Source organism: Panthera leo, chromosome C1 (assembly GCF_018350215.1).
Source record: "Panthera leo isolate Ple1 chromosome C1, P.leo_Ple1_pat1.1, whole genome shotgun sequence".
NCBI lineage: Eukaryota > Metazoa > Chordata > Mammalia > Carnivora > Felidae > Panthera > Panthera leo.
Genome location: NC_056686.1, coordinates 156,316,694 through 156,337,397, shown reverse-complemented (window position 1 = coordinate 156,337,397; position 20,704 = coordinate 156,316,694). Strand labels below are relative to the sequence as shown.

The 20,704-nt window shown below is 42.5% G+C and overlaps 1 protein-coding gene across 8 annotated transcripts in view; it reads left to right on the top strand.

Moving 5' to 3' along the window:
• Positions 1 to 20,704, top strand: part of STK39 (serine/threonine kinase 39) — a 316,473-nt gene that overhangs the window by 29,795 nt on the left and 265,974 nt on the right. Inside the window, exon 1 of one of the 8 annotated variants that reach the window (XM_042949030.1) lies at positions 1,792 to 1,868. The exons of the other annotated variants lie outside the window; for them this stretch is intronic. The gene's annotated coding sequence lies outside the window, so the exon portion shown is untranslated. Of the gene's footprint in view, positions 1 to 1,791; positions 1,869 to 20,704 lie in introns of those variants that run through there. 8 annotated transcript variants of the gene reach the window in all.

The following is a 20,704-nucleotide window of genomic DNA, read 5'->3' as shown; positions in this document are numbered from 1 at the left end:
GTCTCAGAGCTTGCTTTCCCCCCAGACAACAGTGTGCTATTTTCCCACATTGACAAAAAGGGGCTATGGAATATTCTGCTGTTTGTATGCACTATAATTGAATAATTTCCCCAGTGGTGATTTCTTAGGTTGTTTCTATTTTTTTTTTTTTCTGGTCATTAATCATATTGAAAGGAAGATGAAAGACCAAGGTGAACATTCCAAAGTAACATATATTTGTTGTAGAAATATAGCCCAGCAAGGAGAATAAGCAAAAAAAAAAAACCCACATATAATTCCCTTCAGAGGTAACCACTGCAAGCATTTTGAACATAGCTTTCCCATCTCTTTTATCTCTTTTTTTTTTTTTTTTTTAAGGAAGGGAAAAGAAAGCCCTTTAGGAAAAAGAATGACACTGTAAATGAAATTTTGGCATAGAAAATTTACAGTATGCTGTGAACTTTTTATCTAATTAACAATAGTGAATATTTACTAAGTGCTTCAAATGTGACAGGGACTATGTTAAGTGTTGTATTCCATTTCACAGGAATCCTGTGAGTTGTGTGGATATTCTAGCAGATGAGGACATTTATGTCTGCTTTAAACTTACATAAGTGGTTTTGTGCTCAAGCTCATACTATTTTTTTTTTTTTTATTTGGAACTATGTTCTTATGATTAATCTGTTTAGGTTGCTGTATTTACCTAGACATTTGTTCCCCTATGTTTCCTTATCTCCTCCATCTCTGGGTCCTCATACATAGCACTGCAGGGGAGATCCTATCATAGACCTATGGAATATATGTCCAGAAACAGGATATAGAGCAGGGAACATATATGTACTTATGACTAAGTATTGACAGAGGCAGATTCTTCCCCTGAATGGGGTTATGTTAGAGTCTATACTCCTATGCTACATGCTTTCTGTGGCTTCAAAAATGTGTGTATAAATGCCTAGAGAAAGGACCAGAAGGATATACACCAAATCAGCAACACTAGGAACATGTACAAGGGGATCAGGAAGAAGATGAGCCTTACTGGTCATGACTTGAAATTTTTTTTTTTTTTAAGATTTATTTAATTATTTAATTAATTAATTCATTCACTTATTTATTGTGGTCTCTATACCCAACGTGGGGCTCGAACTCATAACCCCAAGATTAAGAGTTGCATGCTCTTCTGACTGAGCCAGCCAGGCACCCCGATGATTTAATAGGTTGTAAGGAGAATGTTTTCACGTGTAACTTGTCATTATAATTTACCATTTAAAAATATGGTCTGAAAACAGACTTTTAGCTAAAGTTTACTGTTTTATGCTGTGAACACTTTTGGAATTTTGAAATGTGTGGGTCAAGATTAGTCATAGCACATGGACTGGGTTCTTTCGCAAGTTGGTGCTTTTTGGAGCATGCTCTAAACAGGTTTCCTAGTAATACCTGCAAGCCCTCCTTAGACATTTAGTACAGGTCCCCCACATCTCAGGGGGCTCAGGGAGGTTAAGTGGTTTTCCCAAGGGTGCAGGGTTAGGCGTGTTAGCCAGGTTCAGTGTGGAGAAGTGGTTCTGGAGTGGTGGGCTGGAGGAGAAGACTTCTTTCTGAAGGGTTTATTGACTGGAAATCAAGCTTAGGAGGAAGGTGGGTGCTGTTTCCTGCAGGTGAGGTAGGGAGGAAACATTCTCAAGAACAGTAAGTTTCACTAACTTCCTTATATAAACACTTAACCGAATGAAGGTATTAGTTTTCTCTGTTTACTGAGCACAAGGTATTAAGATAATCTTTGCCTTATAAGTCCCTTCTCTCTGTAAAATGAAGGTGTGTGGTCTTTCAGGCCATGAGCTTCCTTCTTTTCACCTCTTAAGTGAGAGCAGCAAAGGTTCTGGATGACTGAAGAGGTACTTTTTAAAGGTCTTTCTCTTGCTTGTTAGTTTCAACTGAGATGCCTCATTCTTTCTATAGAGCTGAAATGAATAATGATCAATAAGTCACTTTCTGAATAAGTGTGACAGAGCGGGTCTGTTATCTGCAAGGAACCCTCCCATCTCAGGGCCCTGGCAACAGTGTACAGTTTGGTTTATAGTGGAATCAGTGAGTCTGTGTCTGAATTTTATTTTCGGGACCAGGATTGGGAATATTTACATGAATGCGCTGTGCTGAAAGAGGTGTTTGCACACAGCTACGGTGAAAGGTTTCCTGGTGTAGGTTTCCTCCGATGAGCTACTTGAAGACAGAAGACAGACTGTTGATGATGCTTTATGAAGTAGAATATTATGTAAAGTTAAAATAAGTTGGAAGGCGTATGAAGATACAAGGTCATAACTTTAGGACAGGAGTGTTTCCTGCCAGCAAATACTATCTGCAACTCAATGGTTTGGGTGTTTAAAGGCACAAAGCATGGTTAAGAAGGCAGAACTTCCTGCTTCTCTGTTGTTCCCAGGGTTGGTGAACTCTGTGGAAACTCTAGAACAGAAATGACCATTATGAACAGGTGCACAGGTGTGGTAAATACTTGGTGGATGTATGCTAACCAATAAATAATTAATACTACTTCCTCTTGACTCATATGGTTGAAATGAAGGATGGTCAGTCTAATTGTAATGTATATTTCTGTTGAGCAGAAAACTTGAGCAATCCTGCCATATTCAGTAATACTCTTGAAATGAAATAGGTGGGGTGGGAGAGAGAACAGTCATGCTTTGCCTTCTGGGTGGGTTTTTAAAAAAAAAAATTTTTTTTAAATTGATTTTTGAGAGAGAGACCAGACAGAGCACGAGTGGGGGAGGGGCAGAGGGAGATGGAAACACCAAATCTGAAGCAGGCTCCAGGCTCTGAGCTGTCAGCAGAGAGCCTGAAGTGGGGCTAGAACTTGTGAACTGCGAGATCATGACCTGAGCCAAAGTTGGACGCTTAACTAACTGGGCCACCCAGACACTCTTGGGTGGATTTTTATTGTCTTGGTTGATAACTAATGGTAATTGTTTGCCTTAGCATATTGAAGGTATAAGATTTGTCAGTAAGGTCAAGAGGATTTGAAGTTTCAGTTTGTTCAGTGTGATTAAATGCCCATGGGGAGGACGAGCCACTAATTAGTTATCTTTCCTTTCTTTCTTTCTTTTTTTTTTTTTTTTTTAGTTTATTTATTTATTTTGAGAGAGAGAGGGAGGGAGGGAGGGAGGGAGGGAGGGAGAATGAATGAATCCCAGGCAGGCTCTGCACTATGAGTTCAGAGCCGGATGTGGAGCTCAAACTCACAGACCTCACACACCGTGAGATCATGACCTGAGCTGAAATCAAGAGTCAGAAGCTTAACCTACTGAGCCACTCAGGTGTTCTGTTACCTTTCCTTTTTAAACTGTGTTTTAACTTATTTTGAGAGAGAGAGAGAGAGCTCAAGCAGGAGAGGGGCAGAGAGAGAAGGAGAGAGAGAGAGAGAGAGAGAGAGAGAGAGAGAGAATCCCAAGTAGGCTCTGCACTGTCAGCACAGAGCCCAATGTGGGACTCGAACCCACGAACCGCAAGATCATGACCTGAGCCTAAACCAAGAGTTGGCCACTCAACTGACTGAGCCACCCAGGTATCCCATGATTGAAATTTTGATGAGTGTATTTTTGCTTTATTTCAGAGACAGGCAAGTGGAATAATAATCAAATTGTGTATCATTTTGTGTAGATTGCCCTTATGATAAAAAGAAAACCTTCCCTGCTGTTCTCACCAAAAATGAAAAGGAGATTAAAGATTTTTATGAGTGGATTTTAGATACATTATTCAAAGTATGACAGTTTGCTTAACTAGTAGATAAATCAAAGGGCATGTGTGTGTGTCTTGATGTTTCTGTGTAGCTTGTATGATCTGGGACCCGGTAATGAAGTTTGCAGTACCTCTAAGCTAGAAACTTTGATGTAACCACAACGTATATTTTCTTTCATAGCCATTCTCTTAGCCTGCATGTGTGGGCCCCTTTCAAGAAAGGGTGGGAAAAAATGGTGGTAAATGACCTTTGAAGGGAATGTTTTATATTTGCATTACAATTCTGTGAGTTTGAGCTTTTAAGTTTGACAATTGTGGGTGGTATTTGTGAAGAGTATCAGTTTCTAGTATGTTCTGAGTAGTGGTGATATAATCCTTAAAAAAATATAAGCACATTTAGATACCTCTTTTATCTGCTCTGATGGCTTTAGAATGGTCATGCCCTTGTAACATGGGTAGGAATGGAGATTGTTTTCAATCATGTTAGTGTGTTATAATAAAAAAGTTGCATATCTAAGTAGACATTGAGCTTCATGATTGAGACTTTTTTTTTTTCCAAAATAAATATTTTTCTGGTTATCTCCCAAGAATTTCCATCTTTCTTTTAAAAGTCTAACTTCTTAAAATTCATTTGACTTTGCTTCCCTTTTTTATTTATTAAAAAATTTTTTTAATGTTTATTCCTTTAAAAAAAAATTTTTTTTAACATTTATTTATTTTTGAGACAGAGAGACAGAGCATGAACGGGGGAGGGTCAGAGAGAGAGGGAGACACAGAATCTGAAACAGGCTCCAGGCTCTGAGCGGTCAGCACAGAGCCCGACGCGGGACTCGAACTCACAGACCGCGAGATCATGACCCGAGCCAAAGTCGGATGCTTAACCGACTGGGCCACCCAGGCGCCCCTAATGTTTATTTTTGAGAGAGAAAGACAGAGACAGAGTGTGAGCAGGGGAGGGGCAGAGGGAGAGAGAGGGAGACATAGAATCCTAAGCAGGCTCCAGGCTCTGAGCTGTCAGCACAGAGCCCGACACAGAACTTGAACTCACGAACCATGAGATCATGACCTGAGCAGAAGTCAGTGCTTACCCGACTGAACCACCCAGTCGCCCCAGGCTTTGCTTCCCTTTAAAAAAAAAATTATTGGGCACCTGGGTGGCTCAGTCGGTTAAGCGGCCGACTTCGGCTCAGGTCATGATCTCATGGTCCATGGGTTCGAGCCCCGCGTCGGGCTCTGTGCTGACAGCTCAGAGCCTGGAGCCTGTTTCAGATTCTGTGTCTCCCTCTCTCTCTGACCCTCCCCCGTTCATGCTCTGTCTCTCTCTGTCTCAAAAATAAATGTTAAAAAAAAAAATTTAAAAAAATTATTTAATCTCTACAACCAATGTGAGTCTCAAACTTATGACCCTGAGAACAAGCACCCCACGCTCTTCCGACTGAGCCAACTAAGGGTCCCTCATTTGACTTTGCCTAAGATTTTCATCACCGTCAATAAAAGTGTATCAAACTGATTCTGTGCAGTTTCTTCATCCAGGCCTGGGGATGCAAAGGAGGGGGGCAGAGCCTAAGATTTCTGGAGGTTAACCAAGATAGAAGGTAGGTAGGCTTCTCTGGATTCAGGTAGAACAAGGTGGAGAATGATTTTAGGTGGATTTTTGGTGCCCCTGGATGTCCACTAAGCTTGTTTTCTCAGGTGAGCCTGGGCTATGGGGTGGTAACATATGGTGTAACAAACAACCCCCAAATCACAGGAGCTTAACGCAACAGAAGTCTACTTCTGAGAGTCTGGGAGGTGCCTCGAGTTGGCTCTTCTTCCTGCAGCAGCTTGGGGCCCTAAGCTGCTTCAGTCTTGTGGGCTGCAGTCTGGTTGCTGCAGGAGGAGGGGGGCAGGAGGGGAGGAGCTGCCTGAGCTTCCCTCTGCCTCAGCAAGGAGAGCCACTCATCACTGCTCCCACTTCATTGGCCTAGCCATCCCCAAGGCCCTGTCTGTTGCAAGGCGATGCAGTGCTTTTGTGCTGAGGAAGGATACTGGTGTGTCTGTCACATGCATACAATTGCAGACTGGGATCTCAGAGAAGAGACTGGAGCCAGAGATGAGGATTTGAGAGGTCATTTACAGTAAAGGATACAGTGGTGTAAGTTTCTAAGGGAAAGTATGCTCTTAAAGAGGGTTCAGTTTCCCATGATGGATTTTTTTCAAAGTTTATTTATTTTGAGAGAGAGAGAGTGCAAGTAGGAGAGGGGCTAGAGAGAGTGGGGGAGAGAGAATCCCAAGCAGGCTCAGCACGGTCAGCACAGAGCTTGAGGTGGGGCTCGAACTCCTGATCCATGAGATCATGACCTGAGCCAGAATTGAGAGTCAGACGCTTAACCTACTGAGTCACCCAGGCGCCCCTCCATGATGGTTTTTCTGCATTTGACTTTCTTCACAAGCCAGGCAGTATGCTACCCCAGAAAAGTTTAAGGATAGCTATTGCTAGTGTCAGGAAAGTCAGAAAGGTTGGTGCTGTTAGTTTTCATGCTGTGTTGACATTGTCTGCTTCCAAAAGCATACTTGCAGTTGCTTGATTGACCACTTTAGGGTGATATAGGTCTTATAGGTTAGCTTATCCTTAAGTCTTGATGACAGCAGGTTGTGTTGGCCAGAGCTTAGGTGGTGAGGTGTAAAAAAACAAAATGAAAAAAAAGCTTATTATTACTTTTTGTATCTCCGTAGGCTTAGGAGACAGTTTGTATGTACTCTTATGGATATTAAACATTATGAGGACATTGGCTTTCTACTATCTTTTTTCCCATGAGTGTTCATTACTTGAAATTAGAATGTGTGACCATACATCCACAGAGAAGGGACCTTCTGGGTCAGACCAGGAGCCAGGTTTTGAGTGTTTACTGCCCTAGTTCTTCACTTCTGATCCTTCCTTTCCCACCCCTATTTTTCCTTCTCAGCAGTTCTTCCTGTTTACTTTTCCCTCTGTGGTCTTTGGGAGCAGGCAGACCAGGATTTGGAGCTTCTACTTGTGACCAGCTGTTTGACATTGGTCAGGTCACTCTCCAGGTAGGTCTCAGTGAACTTATCTGTAACATGGGGCTAAATAGCTGCCTCATGAGATTCTTAGTGTTAGCAATGTATGCAAAATACTACAGTACCTGGTACATTTTCATTGCTCAATAAATGTTAAGCTATGAGTGGTATTATTGCCATTTCCCATGTTTCAAGGCACATCTTGAATAATTCTTTCATAAAAATCTTTTTTTCATTATTTCACCAGGCAGAGGATAGAGTTTACAGATGTTCCTCAATTTATGATGAAGTTACATCCCAATAAACCCATCATAAATTGAAAATACTGTGAGTTGAAAATGCATTAGTACACCTAACCTGGGGCACCTGGGTGGCTCAGTAGGTTAAGTATCTGATTCTTGATTTTGACTCAGGTCATGGTCTCACAGTTCAAGCCCCAGATCGGGCTCCGCACTGACAGTATGGAACCTGCTTGGAATTCTCTCTTTCTCTCTCTTCCTCTCCCCCACTCATGCTGACACTCTCTCAAAATAAACTAACAAATATACCTCATCTGCTGAAAGTCATAGCTTGGTCTAGACAACCTTAAGTGTGCTCGGAACACTCTTAATAGTCTCTAGTTGGGCAGAATGAAAACAAAGCCTATTTGATCACAAAGTGTTGAATATCTCATGTAATTTATTGAATACTGTACTGAAAGTGAAACATAAATTGATGTAAGTGTATCAGTTTCCCCTCAGGATCACATGGCTGGTCGGGAGCTGCAGCTGCCACTGCCCAGCATCGTGAGAGAGGATCCCCACTACACATCGCTAGCCCAGGAAAAGATCCAAATTCAGACATCAAAGTACAGATTCTCCTGAATGCATACCACTTTTGTGGCATTGTAAAGTCTCGTGAAGCAGAACCATCCTATGTTGGGGACTGTCTACATTCCATTGAGCTGCCAGAGCACTTTTGATCTCTGCTGATATTTGTATTCTTTTTTGTACACATGTGCTGGTGAACTGAGACCGCACATCTCACAGGGCAGTAGGTATCCTTTACTCATTGCTGTATCTGCTGTCTTGCCTTCATTGTGTGGTGCATTTAACAGATGCCTAATTAAAGGGTAAATTGAGTCAAAATGAGATGTAAGGAGAGAGGGCTCTACTGTGTTTAGAAAATAGTCCACCTTTGGGTAAATTCTCCTAAGTTGGAAACATAAATACTCTTGAAATAGTGCTCAGTGACTTCCCTACTTAAAGTATATAGATGATTCCCACTGTTTATGTAATTGAAACTTTAAGGCAACAACAACAAAGGAAAATTAAAGAAATAATGAAAGCAACGCAAAGGGCATAAAGGTTATCACTATCATGAAGTAGCTGTTCTTGAGTACTCAGGAGAGCTTAATCCAGCCTGAGTCATTTATATAGCTGAGCAGGTGGCTTTCATTTCCCTGTGCTCAGCTGCTTACAAGGCCCACAACTTTCTGATTGGTTTTGCACCGGGGAAGTTGTACCTCCTAAGGTAAAAGAGACGTATTAAATGAATCTCTCCAGAAGTTGAAATCCGATAAAGAGAGTGGATTCACCTAGAATTACGCTTGTATTGTGGATCCAACTCAAGTTACTGGAGTTGGTTTCCGTCCCCTTGGAAGGGCATCACAGGAAGCTTGGAGATGTGTGTGAGTTCTCTCTCCTCCTTAACCTACCTCAGATCACAGCCTTGGAACATTGGATCCTCAAATATATCCTTGAGAAACTCTTGTGTTTTTCATTCCCTTTTTCTCTTCTAGAAGTGAGTGGAATGTGGGGTGTCTGTCCTATAGATCTGTTAACACTATAAAATGTTAAAGAATGCAGAGAGACTTTAGTATGCTGAGACAAGTACTCTCATTTTAGAGTTCTAGGGGTCATGTGATTTGCTCACACATGGAAGCAAGAGTCTTGATCTTATTTTTGCTACAACACTTAACTCATCAGGTGTATCTTTGTGATTGCGCTGGGAAGTAGATGTTGTGGTGTGTGCTCTGGACAAAGAAACATAGGTAGATGTGCCAGCTGTGGGCTTTTCTGGAGTCTGAAGGAGGCCCTCATGAGGACACGGCTGTCAGGGAGTGTGCTTTGCGTCGGTGGTAAACCAGATGGATGTAACAGGGCAGGTAGAATCATACGAATTGGGAGCTTTGACTTGAAAATCTGCTTAAAAAGAACTTGAGTGCTAAAACACATTTCCTTGTTATCTTGCCTTAACTGTCGAGAGTAGAGCTTAGAGAATTGTCTTCTCCTGAGCCTTTTTCAAAAATCTAAGGGAGTGAAACCTATATATAAAAAACCCACTATAGTAAAACTTCTTACCCGTAAAATTCTCAATAGTGAGTAATTTAAAGTTGGCTTCAGAGATTTTTTTTTTAACTTTAGTATTATAAAGTAGATTTTTTAATTAAAAAAAAATTTTGGGGAGAGAGAGAGAGAGTGCGAGCACAAGTGGGGGAGGGGCAGAGAGAGAGGGAGACACAGAATCCAAAGCAGTCTCCAGGCTCTGAGCTGTCAGCACAGAGCCCCACGTGGGGCTTGAACTCATGAACCATGAGATCATGACCTGAGCCGAAGTCCGACGCTCAACCGACTGAGCCACCCAGGTGCCCCTAAAGTAAATTTTTGAATTGTAAAATAACACATGTTGATTGAAGAAAAATTGGTTAAGATGTAGGAAAAGCACAAAGAAGAAAATAAAAGTTACTCATAATTCCACCTCCAAAAGAGAAAACGGTATTTTAAGGTGTTTATTGTATATTCACAAAGTTGGGATTATATTGTACATAATGTTTTATAACCTGTTATCTCTATGAAATATTATTAATTTCCCCTTTGTCCTTACATACTATTCCAAGATAAATGCTACAGGATTATTTAAAAGTTGCTTTCAACATTTTCTTATGAAAACTTTCCAAACATGCAGCAAAGTTAGAAAAGTTTACAGTGAATACCCATATACCCATCACCCATTGTCTGCCATTAATATTTTACCATACTTGGCTTTATCATGTATCCATCTGCCCACTTACTCTCTCCATCCATCAATCCATCTTAGTGCTTTTTCCATGCATTTCAAAGTAAACTTCAGTGCAATATATTACTTGTAACTAAGCTTGTTTACCTTCACAATTTTGTTTGGTTTACACCATTTTTCAAAGAATTTGTGTTTGCTGAGCACACACAAAGGAAAACCTAGAAAAGTTGCCAAGAGAATTTTGTTGGATGTAGTGAGAAAGGACATCCAGTGATTTAAAATTTGCCTTGGGGCAAAGTATGCATCATTAGCATCTGAAGTGGCAAATAAAGAACCAGGAAGAATGATCTCTTTCTGTCTCTGCTTTTATGCCTGATTCAGACTTGAGTATGGGGACAGGAAAAATCTTTAGAAGGGCTAAGGCTTCTCTCTTCTGTTGGCCCAAATGCTATCATGCTTGGTAAATAGTGAACGTGGGCTGACCTGCAGAATGGTTCCTGCCAGCCTCCAGGTGGGGTGGCTGTGGACCCAGGATTGGGCGTTCCCTGCCTCTTCCACCTTGGCTTTCCTGGCAGGAGGGTGAGGCATGCTTATTTCTGCTCTAGATAGATTTCCTGCCAGTTTACCTGGGCTTCCTATTTGCACCACAGGTTCTTTCTGTTCTGGTGAAGGTGGTGAAATGTTGAGGGGCCATTGTGTTGGCAGCCTTGGCAGGCACAGAAAACACCCCTTGTTCGTATGTCTTTGGTGCTCGCTTTTAAAGTTGACTTAAACTGTCTACTCCCAGGGGCAAGGCCAGGTGTGGTGACCTTGCTTTGTATACGGTTCCTGTCATAGCACCCTGGGTATTAGGCACTACTTGCTGATTGACAACTAGCCTGTCCCTGTTAGGCCTCCCAGGGTTCCTGTAGTTGTTTGCTGTGCAAGCATGGGGTGCCTTCCACAGGCATTTCAGAAACACACATTAGTTCTCCCAATCTTAACCTTTTCTCGTGTTTTCAAGTGGCTGCAGGCTTTGAAGAGAGAAGGCTCTGTTTCACATTCCAGAGTGTTCAATCTTGGTGTCACGTCAACACCATTTAAAACGATAAGAAGCCTCGGCTCTGACATTGGCAACAGCTCTGACATGTTCTTTGTCATAAACTCGGCCCCGGCTAGCTCCCCTTCCTAGGAACCGAGGTCTGTGGAGCCCTAGTTTTACATTAACTGCGTCCCGTAAGGCAAAGTGATTCCTCTTCCCTTCCTTTGTCTCCATTTCTTCCTTTCTGTCGTTTTTGTGAGGGCAGTCAATTCTTGGCCATCTCAGGGGAGTCATCTGGTTTCTGGGTAACCCAGGTTCCTCGATTTTCCCCTCCAACGCTTTCAGTTCTTCATGACTGGGTTGGCCAGGAAAGGACATCTGGTTTCTCCCCCACTTCCTCTCGATCCCCTCTTTTAGGCAGAATCCCTCTAACTCTTAGAGCTACGGTTCTCCACTGAGGGAGATTTTGACCTCCTCTTCCTGCACCCTCTGGGACATTTGTCAGTGTCTAAAGTTTGGGAAGCCCTGCCCTTGATCTAACGATGCTTTTTTTTTTTTTTTTTTTTTTTTTTTTTAATCTTGCCGGTGATGTTATATAACTCCCCTGCCATTATTGTACTGTTCCTTGTCAGAAAGTTCATCTGCACGTCTAACCTCAGTCTCTTATGCTTCTCCATCATCTTCTGCATATGATCCTGTTCTCCCAGCCCGATCTCAGTTAACCGTTAAATTTATCTTAGAACCTCATTTCTCTTTTCTTAATCTCTCCAGATGTTTTCCAAATTTTTCAAGTATTCTGTCCATTAAATTGTAGTAACCCCATCCAGAGAGAGCATTCTAGCAGTTTGGACACTGCTGCATATGATGGAAGTGGTTATCTTTGGGGTGGAATTTTGGAGCAGAGGAACATGACTAACTGTGCAAATGACCAGTAGAATAACGAGAAAACTGAGACTTCCGCTTATCAGAGGGAGATTTTCCACAAGTCTTTACTCTGTCACTTATAAAAAGTTTGATCTTCGGTCTGTCGTTTCCTCAGGCATAAAATGGGGATGAAATACTTCATAGGGCTGTTTGTAGTAAAAATGAACGGGATTACGTCAGTACGAATGACCATTAGCACGTGTGAGTAAATAGCACTTGTGATTTCATTCACCGTGTCCATGACTTGTGTTGGAGAAAATAGTCCTGGCTTTGGGAAATCTACAGAGATAGTTTGAGTTTGATGGTGGTTTTCACGCTTTGTTTTGTAGAGGAATTCCCAGGGAGCTTGTTGAAGAATACAGGTCCTCAGGCTACACCCCCAGAGATTCTAGTTGGGAAGTTTGACCAAATGCGGGCATTTTTCTTTTCCACAGTAGCTCAGGTGGGTCTGATACAGCCGGTTCACAGGTGACACTGGGAGAACTGGTGGCTGTGTGCCTACCAGGCAAGCATACAGGAGGGGCCTCGGCTTTCTCAGGAAGCCTCTCCTGTAGTTGTTTTCTGTTTCTCTGGGGCCCTTGACAGAGGATTATCTGTTAGGGCTGTTTCAAGTAGGACAAAACTGTTCTTTGTTCTTGCTTTAATGACAACTGGAGATATCTTTTTATTGGATGGTCTCCTTGAACATTATTTTGATTCAGAGTCCCAAGTCTTTTGGGAACCAATTCAGGAACCCAGGCTGGGAAAATCTCCTTGTTCATTGGCTGATGGAATTGTGATTTGGGGTGGGGAAGGAAGGTTGGAGGGCTGTAGTGTTTATTCTCAGTGGGGGTTAGGGGAGGCTTTGGGGAAAAAGAAGTGAAATGGCAGACGGGATTTCTCCCGGCTTCAAATTGCAGTCTTTTAGGAATGGGATAAAAACGACCAGATTCCATCCACTTGCAAATTATTTGTGTCTAGTTTCTCTCTTCTTTTGTTGAACTGTGCCAGGGAACCTAGAATATTGGCCATATTCATATTTTACAGAGTTTCTTTTTTGCAGCTGAGGATGGTGTGTGGGGGGATGGCTCACTGAGTGGGCCCGTGATGATCAGCGCTCGCTAACTCCTGAACTGAATGTTTGTAGTTTCTTGACATAACGACAAAATAAACGTCCCAGGTTTGCCCAGAAATACATTTCACTGCTTCTCCTTGCCGCAGTTCTGGGTCTGTATGTGTTCTCAGAGAAATACCTTTCTGTGGGATACATTTTACCCACACTTTTCCGTTAGGCACAGCGTCTCCCTGCTAGCTTAAGGTTTGGCCTCTGTGGTGTGGGCTGTGAATCCAAAATATTTAAAAAGAAAATCTTGGAAGGAATTTCCGTCATTTATTTAATAAATGAAAGTGTGAGGTAGAAATTAAAAGTCAACTGGGGAGTGTAGTTGGAAAATGTAAACCATGTGGGACGTGCAGTTTTAACTCCTTGTTGGTATTCTGCGTCCCCCCCCCCCCCCCCCCAAGAACTCTTTTAAGTCCTGTCAGTTGAATTTATTGAGTTTGAAACTGTGAACGTGAATCTTACATCAAAAGTGTATAGACCAAGAGTCAGGTTGTCCTGGGTTGGTGTTTTTCAATCCCACACATAGATTGTTAGTAAGTCTTAGCCTACCTGAGCTACAGGAAATTGTTCTGTCTGATATTAGGTCTCTGAGCCCATGGCAGGTAGAAATTTCCGTGTATTTCATCATTATAAAACTAAGTAGAGGAAATTTAATTATTTATAAACCGGTACAAAAATAAAAGGTGAAAAAAATCATTAAATGCAGCACTTAACAAAATAGAAGGTGAATGTTTAATTAATGTTAAACGGTAGTAGAAAATGAGAAAGAATCTGCTTAACTGAATGTTTTTTTTTTATTCCAGTTTTAACTTATGGTATCCTTTAAATGCATTCGTTTTGGAGTTGAGGGTAGAATGGTAGTTGGGTATATGCTTGTGTCCTGTAGACACAAAGGGTTATCCCTTTGAAATTATTATACAAAACTGAGAGAAAGGAGGATTCGAGTGCGCAGTCTTAGGGCTAACGGCGATAGTTTATGGTTCAGTAACCTGTTGGGATGTTGTATTGCAACTAGTGTAATTATAAACATGTTTTAGAAACATGAGGGGTGCCTGGTGGGCTTGGTCAGTTAAGTGTCCAACTTCAGCTCAGGGCATGAACTTGCAGTTTGTGGGTTAGGGCCCTGCATCGGGGTTCTCTGTGCTGACAGCTCAGAGCCTGGAGCCTGCTTAGGATTCTGTCTCCCTCTCTCGCTCTCTGCCCCTCCACTGCTCTCTCCCTCTCAAAAAAAGTGTGCTGAGTTCTGAGACTAGTGACATAGCATTTAATATTGCCAGTGATTGCTTTTTTTTGTTTTTTTTCCCTCTGCTTAATCAGGTGTAGCCCTTCTCACTTCTTAAATATTTTGATACAGAGTTTTTGAGACATAGATTTAAAAAACCCAGGAAAATATTACTTTAAAGATCAAGAGAGAAACTAAGGTAGATGGAAAATGGAACACTATTTCATTGGCCCTGCTTGGTCACTTCGCTTCTCTCTGGAGAATATGAGGAATTGTAATGCATGTCAGATACCATCGTGAAACATGATACGATGTCCAGAGACTCTCATAGCCCAGACACTTCCAAGACCCTGCTGACAGCTTCATTATTTCAAGCAATACTGGATATGGCTGAATACCAGTTGTCCAAAGAATTTGGACGTCCTTTTGGATTTTTTGTCCAGTGTAAGTCTTGGCAGAAGATGTGAAAGTCTGCATTGACATAATGCTAAAATACAGGGAATCATCATGGAATTCTTTAAAGTGGTGCTTCTTACCGGTGACTTTGAAGTACGATACAGTGTGTAAAACTGAACAGTTGTTTTAGTTACCCAGGATCGAGTTAAGGGGTCCCATGATGGGATCTTGCCTGTAGAATGCCATCTCTTTTTCTTCTTCAGACATTCTTCTGAAATGGTTGGACTCACAGGCTAAGGATAGTGAGTAAAATACATGGAAAAGGTGACATTCTGGTGTCCTAGGCTTTTGGGAGTCTCCACAGAGAGGCTGTTGCTGGCTTCCTTTTAAAGCTGAGAACAAACTTGAGTTGTGTCAGCCCCATCTCATGTCTGCTACACGGTACATCCCTTTAAGTATCAGAGTATCAAGGGGTATATTAAACATTTTCTGAAGTTAAAGCCCCCTGAAGCTCCCCTTGCCCCCCTGCTACTTTTAGCACTGCCTAAAATACAATGCCAGAGCAAAGACTCTGGGGGACAGCTGGGAGAGTGGCGATGACATAGCATGTCACACTTTTTAACCATGCCTTGAGGGGTTAGGAAGCCTTAAAGAAAAGATACCTTTAGAATACAGGATGGTGTTCTCTCTCTAGGTGACATTTATTTGTGTCATATATTTATGTAGTTACCCACACATGTTTAAATACAGGAAAACTATTTTAAGGTAGGACTGTACTTAAAGCATTCAGAGCTGTCTCCTGCAGTGTTTCATCTGTGGACGCTTACCTAGTGAAGACTGATAAGACTTTGGCAAAATCGACAGTGCGGAGAAGGTGATGGTCCTCTAAGTCCGTATTCCATTCACTCATTAAAAAACAAAACAAAACAAAAACGAAGACAGTGCACACTCTATGGTGCAGGTTCAGCCCATTTCCTGTTGTGCTTTGTGAGTTAGTCTAGTATCCTAGGTAAATAATCCCTCAATGAAATTGATGTATTTCTTTTTACTCACTTGGTTTGGCAAATCATTGACAGATAAATGATTTTATAAGCAATTTAATGAGTTTACAGTGACTTTATAAGAGCCTTGAAGCTTCTGGGTTTGGCATTGTTTTAGCTTTTATTTGCACCAAAGGTGGGTGATCCCTTTGAAATTATTATACAAAACTGAGAGAAAGGAGGATTTGAGTGCCCAGTCTTAGGGCTAACGGAGATAGTTTATGGTTCAGTAACCTGTTGGGATGTTGTGTTGCCACTAGTGTAATTAAAAACATGTTTTAGAAACATGAGGGGTGCCTGGTGGGCTTGGTTGGTTAAGTGTCCAACTTCAGCTCAGGGCATGAGCTTGCACTTTGTGGGTTAGGGCCCTGCATCGGGGTTCTCTGTGCTGACAGCTCAGAGCCTGGAGCCTGCTTAGGATTCTGTCTCCCTCTCTCGCTCTCTGCCCCTCCCCTGCTCTCTCTCTAAAAAAATAAACATTTAAAAAAATTTAGAAACATGAAAAAATGTTTACAGTCTAACTCACAATGAAAACAACAGAACATGGAGCCATAATTACTATGACTATATGTATGTGTATGTGTGTGTGTCTGAATAAGGAGTATTTCATGCAATCATGAAATAGTTGTGTTTGGGTAATGAGATTTAAAAAATTATTTAGCATACTCTTTGTCATTGCTGTTTAGCATGGTTTAATTATAAAGAAGGGAGGAAGAAAGCTTTCATTGGGCTGGTTAATTATTTCTTTTGAGCCTCCAAAAGAAAAAGAGTGGGATGGACAAAAAAAAAGCCTCCAAATACCAAATATTTATATTTCTTTTTCTGGTTTTAAAAAATGTTTCTTCATAGGAGGCAGTACACACAAATATTCATTTGTAGGAAAAGACTGAACAATTCTTTTTTCCCTGAAAACATCTCTTGAATATGCGGAAACGCACCCGCCTCCCTTGCTTGCCTCTTCCCTGTAAATGGGGGCTGGGCGCAGCCTGGTTGCCACATCAGGCCCCTGCATCCTCACCCTTCGTGTTCTTGACTTTGGAGGTTGGTTGAGCACATGCATGGTGGCCCAAGCTTTTTAAATTATCCTCAGGAATAAGCAGAATGTGTTCGGGTGGAGGGATAGCTCTGGTGGTAGGGTTTTGGAAAGGGTGAAGGTGAACAAAGAATCAAGTCTATTTGTTATAAAATGCAGTGATGATTATTGTGGAGGTGATCATGCGTGCAGTTTTTTATTTCCTAAATGCCCTCCCCCTTCCCCCCCCCCCTCCTCCCGCCGAGTTAACATCTAATCAGTCAGCAAATCCTGTGGCTCTACCTCCAAATAGATCCCTAATCCAGTCACGTTTCTCCCTTTCCTCTTCATTCACCCTAGCTTTGGCCATTAATTTGTGCCTGCACATCTCTGGCAACTGTCTAACCAATCAAGCTGCATCTGCTCTTGCCTCACATTTACAACCTTATGTTAGAGTAGCCAGAATGAGCATTATAAAATGTGAGCTAGTAGTTCTTGCCAAAATTCTCCAGAGCACTTATTTTGGCCTGTAGAGCTCTCTTCTGTGTGTTTATTTCCCTGCCTACTGGTCCGACCATCTCTTTTTCCACCTGCCCTCTCCATCAAGAGCTCTAACCACACTACCCTTTTCTCTGTCCCTTGAGCTCTCCAGACTCATTTCCTGCCTCAGGCCCTTTGCATGTGCCGCCCCTCTTCTTGGGATGTTCCACCCACAGATCTTTGTGGCTCCTTCTCATCAGCCCAGATGTCACCACCTCAGAGAGGCTTCCCTGCCCATCATAGCTCCAATGATCTTTCCACAAATTGCTGTAATATGTTTTATTTTGTCATAGCACTTATCACAGAATCAAAGTCTTATTCATGATTTTTGAAACGGTCTAGGCCTGTCACTTCAACAAAAATGTAAACTCTTGGAGGGCACGCACTTTTTGCTCTCTGCCTCTTTTCCAGCAACTTAAATAGTGGCCAGTGTCTTCTTAGAAGCTCGATAAAGTCTTTTAAATAAATAAACAGACATGTAGTCTTTGTCGTGATCGAGCAATAAGTTGAAGTTTGTTTCAACTCCAAGATGCTATTATTCTATGTGTATCGAAGGCACTATTGCAGTTGTGCGCAGTTGTAGGTAGATCATGCGCTTTTGGGTGTTCTTCCCACTCCATTCCCATTAATGCCAGTGGAGTTGTTATAAGCTCTGTAGCCATTTTGGTGTCCTGACTGGGACTGGTATGGGTGAAGTAATGTGAAGCTAATGGATACACGAGGGGACTGAATGTGAAACAGGGGCGTTTTCAGGACTTTGGTCCATACACTAGCGCTGGTGGGCCAACAGCTTGGAGCCTAGACCCGAGGCCCTGGCCGATAGGTTTTCCTTAAATTACGTGCAGGAGAGGTCATCTTGACAGTGAACAAAAGCACATTAAGAACGCAGGTAAACTGCCTTCTGAGAGCTTAGAGTTCAAGGTAGGGAGACATTAGTTAACCACAAACTTGACGGCAAACACAGAAAACTAAACACCTCCTATCATTTGTTGAGGAAACGACACAGGAAGGAGATGAAGGAGTTTCTCTCTTAGAAGATCAACTTAACAAGTACGTACCAATCAAAGCAGTCTCGCTGTTTAGAACAAGGTGCCAAGTGGATGACTACACGTCATATTGCAGCTCATGCCATCCTTTAGCAGCCCTCCACAGACCACACATCTGCTTCCAGTTAGAGATGTGGTGGTTGATCTGGGGACCCGTGCCTCATGCCGGAGAGAGTACTCCCAAGAAACAAAGTTACTGTTTGTAATCATCCCTTTTCTTGAAATATCACACCAGGTAATCTGTATATGTTGAATTCAGACATAGTAGTGTTACTATAAAGTTTAATTCTTTAACGTATGTGAAATACAAGCATTTACAGTGACCTGGCTGTTCACCTTTGTTTACTGTGTACCTTTAGTTACCCATAATATTTGGGGAATCATGTTTTTTGGATTAATGGAATACATTTCCAGGTAACTGGAGCCCAAGTTAATTTCAGCCACAGTTGCTGGAAATAGTTTTGAAGTTAAATTACACTTCGTCTCCTGAGGCAAGAAAGTAGAGTTGGCCTCATCTTTCATTTGTAGCCAGTTTCTGAAAATGTACCTGCAAAATCAAATAATAAACTTAAACGTTAAGGAGAAGAGTGTTGAATCTTCATTTCTGAAGAACTAAATACACATACAGTTACTAAGTAGGGTTCCCTGGAGAGGGATTTGCTCTCTCTGGACTCCTGCCGTTCAGGGAGCCCCTTCCCCAGGCTGGTTGGTGCCTCTTATCCTGGACTCCCCGGGCATATGCTTTCCTATGCCGCACTTCCCAGGCAGCCACAGGGTATGGGGAGGTGGGTCGGGAGGTTCCTAGACTTTCTGCTCCTTTGTTAGGAGCAGGGCACCTGGCACCTTCATGGTGATTTGGGTCAGCTGCCTCCCCTGTGCTCTAGCAATTCAAAGTGTGGTCCATGGAGCAGCTGTGTCGTATCACCCGGGAGCTCCCGCCCCAGATCTCCTGAGTCAGCATCTACAGTTTCATGGGACACCCAGGTGACCCCTCCATTGTCTGCACATTTTCCAATTCCTACATAGTTCTCTAGTATTTTGGCCCCCAGCCTCAAAACCAGGGGAGGGAGCGTTCTCTTCATGTCCCACCAGGCTCCCCCTGATGGCACCGTGGGATCCTTGCAGGCGCTTCCTTGTGGGGACCCGTGGGCTCCGCCGGTGGAGGCAGGGATTGACAGCATGCTGCTGCTTCCCTCAGGGCCTTAGTGGTGAGAAGTGCCCTTTGTGGGGCACTTCTTCATCTTCTTTGTCACTTAGCTGTGCTCTGGGCCCCTTGGGATTGAGGAGACGTTGCTTTCCACCACTCTGAACCTTGGCATTCTTGTAATTAGAACTCCCTTGTACCTCTCTTCTGCTGTCGTTTCAGACTGTGGCATCATCCCCCACCGTCTAGGTGAAGAGCATGTCAAGAGAAAAGGGCAGGAAGACCTCTACCCTTTAGGGTTGCCCTTACCTCCTCTCGTGTGGCATATCTTGGGGGAGAACCTCAGGTTGCCAGTGGAGACCAGATAAACAGGAGTGGGATTATGAGTAAAGTCAAATCAGATGGAGAGGTGTGTGCGTGGGGGGGTGGCATTAACATGAGTGGACGTTTTTTTCCCCTCTGTCCTTGAGCTAGGAGAATCGTTACTTGTTGCCTCATGGATGTGGTAGCCATGGATATTTACCAGAGAAGTGGATCTTGAACAAAGAATCATTTCCTTGCATAATTTTCTGTACACCCAATCATTGTAGCATAAAAATTAGTTGTCAGCGCTGGCTACCAGGAATAGGGTTGCAAGAGGTGAAGTTAACTTCACAGGAAACTAAGTATCGGGGCTCTGTGGGAGCAGAGGTGATCCCAGGGGAAGGGGATAAAAAGACATTTTTTAAAGAAACTTATAGTAGATCTAGTTTCTATCCAGGTGTCTGGGATAATCATACTGTTGATAATATTAATACAGTCAAAACGTAATTAGCTACTTATATGCCAGACACGTTCATTTATATTGTTATGTTTTTATGTATTATCTCACGTAATATTTACAGCCATCCTGTGAGGTAGTTACAATTGTCATTTCCTTTTTATAATTAAGGAAACTGAGGCACAGATGTACAAGCAACTTGTCTAAGGTCATATAGCTGGTAGGGCTGTCTGGCCCTAGACCCCCACTCATAACTACGACGTGACCAAAAGACAATAGGATGGGGCAAGGGACCCCTGGGTGGCTCAGTTGGTTAAGCGTCCGACTCTTGATTTTGGCTCAGGTCATGATCTCACGGTTCACGAATTTGAGCTCCACATTGGGCTCTTTGCTGACAGTGCGGAACCTGCAGAGGGATTCTCTCCTTCACTCTCTGCCCCTCCCCCACCCCCACTCTCTCAAAATAAAGTTTAAAAAAAAACTGTTAAAAAAAATAGACTGGGGCTGGGTTAGGGTTGTAAGTACAGAGTGAACATTTTGGGAGTGTTAGATATTAAAAGGGTCATTTTAGGAATTGTGTTTGGAAACAGAATGAACGAGAATTAAAAGAACAAGGCTGGCCCTTGCTAGGCGGAGCTTGGAATAGGCACCAACCTCTTGTTGGAGCTGATGGACATCATACTCCCTTGGCTCCTTATTAAGTGATTGTCTCTAAGCACCAGACAGACCTTCCTAGATGGGCTTGTGTGTTGGGCTGTT